Below are 5,137 nucleotides of genomic sequence, written 5' to 3'. Positions count from 1 at the left end.
CCTTATTAAGAGATGATGTTTTTATGTATCAAATTCAGTAGGAGATGGAGACTTTGGTGATTTCAAAGTCGGGACTTCAAAAGACAATTTGATTATTATGAGACAACTCCCAAGATTTTGTAGTTCCTTTGAAAAAGAACTTTTAAAAAAAGTAAAAATTAAAATAAATTTAAAAAACCCCCACAAAACACCAAACATATCCTTACTCCTTTGGTCAGTTTATTGTGCATATACATGTACAAGGTAACATGTTCAGATCTTCATTATAATTGTTTACAAAAAAGATTTTCAAAAATACAGAATGTATAATTACTCTCCATTATCAAATCTTCATTTAAGGAAACAAACACATGAGCTATTGACGGAACGGAAATTCTCATATACGATTCCCTTAATGTATAAACGTATGTATTGGCTGTAACGTTAAGTTTTTCCCGTTAAAGAGTTATACTAGCAAGAAAATCAATCTTTTTACCAAGAAATAACAATTATCCCATACTAAAGAATTATTTTAGTCAAAAATAATAAATAAAATCAATAGCATTTTTTGAAACAATAATTGCTTTTATCAACTCCTTTTTGCAAAATAAGTTTTCCGACTATTCTATCTGCAATAATTATACTTTCGAATGTGTCATTCGTAACAGGTACATGTAAAGTTTGCACAAAAACTAAAGTCATTCAACGGAAATGACGACTGAAATTAAATACAGTTTGACCAAACACAATTCCACTATTACATGTTCTATTAATAACATTTGCAAATTTACTTAGCAATATACTGTGTGATAGGTAAAATATTTCGCCAGTTCACAATTTAACCATATTCTTAATGCTAGACTGCTTTGTATGTCAATAAATAATAAAAACAATCTTAACTACACGTTTTCATTGTATCTAAACACATTGAAGTTCTAGATCCCTGAGACGCTAAGAACGCTTTCTATGCGTGACGTCGATGTTCGAATCCTTTCTATGTCATATCAACAGAATTTATCCGCAATGAGTCTGACAGTACATGTAGGTGCTTGTGACTTCATACGGTGTTTGTTCTTGGCACGATAAAGATTCGTCATTGTTCTTTAACACTCCCAACGGGACGCAAAACAACATACAACTAATCAATCAATCATTGGTTTGGAAAACTATGCATGAAAATATGTACTGTAGTCATGTTTAGATTTAATGACTTGGCTTTTGGTCGATTGGAGAGCTGCAAGAGAAATCCTAATTTGCTCGTTTGAAGTATGGAGATCTCCTGTAGATCTCTGGTATATCTCCGTTGTCTACTTTCCAAATAGAAGGTAGATAATGGAGATCTGTTTGAGATATTCAGATCCAATTCTGGAGGTAGCAAACGAATACACCCAAATTTGTTTAACTGGTGAAGAAACAGTATTTAAAATCTCCCAAGTAACTGAAAAACAACGTGCTGACGACTTATAAATTACTTTTGCATTAATTTTTGATGTGACCCATTTTTCATACAACTTTGCTGTAAGTATAAAAATAATAGCATGCAAGAGAGCATGAGGATATTTTTCATAATATTTTTCGGGTCGACTGATTTCTTCTTTTTTCTAATGATATAGGTTTAATGTTATAACAATTTCCTTCAGTTGTTTTTGATTCCCAGTTTGAATCTGTGGTTTTAGATGCAGTGGAGGAAGAGTCATTCTTATGTGAGTAAACTTTAACATCAAACACGTCTTAAGAAAATCATTTTGTTTCTTTTAAAATAAAGAAAGGTTATATGAACACAGATTTTTGGAAGCATTAAATTTTATGCTTGTTTTATTTATTAAAAAGATAAAAATTTAACGAGACAAGCAAACCCTCGGTATCTTAGTAAAAATATTCGTAAACAAGTATTTAAATTAAGACTGATAAGACATTTTCTTTTGATGGTGAAAAAAGCAATTTGTTTCTTATCACATTGATTTTTTGGGTCTACATATTTCTGTTATTTTTTATTGATAAAATTCATATGATACATGTAAACATTGGTAAAGAACTGAAATGGTTCTATTTTACCTACAAGATAAAATAACGTCTAAATTAAACCTTTATATTTTAATTCGTAAAATCTATAAAATCTATTTTACTTATCTTAAGAGATAAAAAGATTTTTTGATTTTGTTCTTCTTCCAACTGCATAACCACAGATGACACTGAAATTTGATAAAATAAAAAGTTAGAAAAGTAAATCTCTCTCTCTCTCTCTCTCTCTCTCTCTCTCTCTCTCTATCTGGCAATGTGGTTTGAATATATTTTTATATTTATGTGTTTCAATAGAGAAAAAATTTAATCTTACAATTTTCTTTCATATGTGTTTCTTTTGTTTCTTTTCTTTCTTATATTTCTTATAAAAAAGATGTATATAAATACTGATTAATTACCAAGACTTTAATGCATTATTAGTGGTCATGATAGACAATATCATTGAAGACTATGTGTCCTTAAAAAAGTGATAACCTTTTGGTTGTGATGGTTGTATAATATGGTCATGTGGCATACGAAATTGCTAAGTTTTCCGAATTATTGCAGAATTATCTTCATTCTTGATCAATTTCACATAATGATGCATGCATACGCACGATTTTGTTTTTCATTTATTATGTATAAACTCATAAATTGGAACTCACAAGTTGAATATCCCTATTTAAAGAGACAGAGTACCGGCGTTATCACTTTGTGTAAAACTGTTTTATTATTTGATATATTTCTCCCTTCATTTGTTTGATGTCGATGTTCACTTACTAGACGTAAAGTTTTCCAATCCGTCTCTTTTTATAATAAATGCAAAATAATAATTGATATGATTGTGTTGTCTGCTACGTTTGAGTAAACCAAATGAATTGTTATTTACATCACGAATATCTGTTATTAGTATGTTTAGATATAACATTCTGCATTTTGAAATTTCGAGATTCGAATAATAAATGTTATTGCTTTGCACTATTCTCTTTATTGATAGTTAAAAAAGTAATATATTTATAAACGTATTACGTATACACACAGTGACCCAATGCTGTTGTACGCTACGTTCGTTCTGGGGAAATATTGTCTTACAGTAGAGGAAACGGGCGCTTGGAGTTCTTTGTACTCGGAAACACTTCAACATAGGAAATATCACAACAATGGATGTTTTTGCAATGTTTTTGAAAAAATGATTTAAATAGAGACAACAAATGGTTTTCTTCTTATTGTTTTTTTTTCTACATAATTATATCAGTCTTACGATTTGATCAATCTATGAATTCAGAAAATATTTAGGTTATTTATGAATATTGATATTCCATGAATATTAAATTCATGTCTTGCAAATAGTTTTAAACTTTAAGCTTTACACGAAGGTTTGATAAAATAGACTCTGCTAAGTGATTCGGTTTTGCATTATTTGATTTTTCTTCCGAAGGAATTGCCAAATCTTGTGGAATGTTAAGTAAGTATTTTTATGATTATTTCCCAATTGGTCTTTGTTTAATATGCAGGAAAAAATCATCAATTGTTTTACGTTACAATATTATATTTTGTGCAATTTTTAGACGACATTTTTGTAAAACTCCTATTTGGAGTTTCAGCAACTATATAATTCAACAAAAAATATTTTTCTATATGATATTCAAAATAATAATGAAAATTTATTTAACTTACACTTTCAAACTAAAAATAAATTATATCAGAAAACAGAAATATCGATACAATGATGATAACTGATTATTAGTAATAAAATGACCAAAAAAATACAAGTAACAACTCATTAATGATAATAACGACAATGCATTCTAGCTGTAGTATATTTTTACATTTCCAAACTTTATCTAAAGAGTGATCCGTTTTTTACAAGTTTTATTATGTCATTTTGTGTTGCATTTGTTCGAATTTTTTTATTGCTTAATATATGCAGTCTATATTTTTTGTTGTTGACAAGTTAAGTAATTTTGCTGATTAAACTTTAGTCGTAAAATTCATAAAATGTAAACTACTGGGTTCCTAACCTAACCATAAATGATATAAAACATTATAATAATAAATAGGTTCGAAACTTTAGAGTGATGCTAGAAGGTGAACCGGCAATTTATAAGATTTTATTCTCTGCTTGAATCGAACAATTTTGTTAAAAGTCTATGCCGTTGTTATGGGCTTTTACATAAAATAAACAGCTAAAAAACATTTTTACTGAGACGTGACAACTGTTAACTCTATACAGAATCTCTTTACTCTATAATTGCACATCAAAGACATGCATACTGAAACAACTTATATCTGAAATATGTTCTATTTAGAATAAAGTATACAGTCGTAATAAATGCAATCGTTTTGAGACTGTTTTAACCGCGTACTGCGTCAATACTCCTCAGTGTATCTCAGTGTTTTGATTATTTTAAGCTAATTTTGATAAGTGGTTCCTTCCCGTACTGTTATTTGCAATATTTTTTTTGTTTTAGACAAATACGTTTCCAATTCAACTCTCGGTTGGTACATATATGAATGGTATCCGGTAACCAAGCTCAATGAGTGGGTTCGCACCGACTATTTCCCATCTTCTCAAAAAGTGGGCCAAACTTATTATATGAATAAGAATAAAAAAAAACCTCTCACAAAACAAGTCACCTGAACATTTTAGCCCTCAAAAATGGTCTTTTGTATAAGTAACTTTTAAATCTTTAATTCAATTTGATCTATGCTGAACAAAAGGTTCGTTATGTATATATTTAACAAACGTTGACAATTCTATTTCTTTCTCTTGCTACGTTTGATGCATTACGTTTGCAAAATATATGCTTCGAAGGCCCTGTAGACTACATGTACAAATATAAACGTTTGCCAAATCCATTTTCAGATGTTTAGGCCATAAAATGGTACATGTATAAGTGTAGGAAACATATCTGATCTCTAAATTTCTGTTGAGATCGAGAGCTCTATTTTTCATTAGGGCTCAATAAATAAGAAACTTTATTGTTGCATGTAATACCAGCCATCGATTTTTATATATCTTGAAGTTTTCTGTTGAAGTTGCATTAGTGTTTGAATGGTGTAATTTCTAAAAGCAAAAACCCGTTGAACCTATTTAAAACTATTATGAAAAGTTTATTAGTACAGCATAACATTCTGTTAATAAATTAAATCGTTT

The sequence above is a fragment of the Crassostrea angulata genome, chromosome 1 (assembly GCF_025612915.1).
Source record: "Crassostrea angulata isolate pt1a10 chromosome 1, ASM2561291v2, whole genome shotgun sequence".
In the NCBI taxonomy this organism is placed as follows: Eukaryota; Metazoa; Mollusca; class Bivalvia; order Ostreida; family Ostreidae; genus Magallana; species Magallana angulata.
This window is presented reverse-complemented; position numbering follows the sequence as displayed.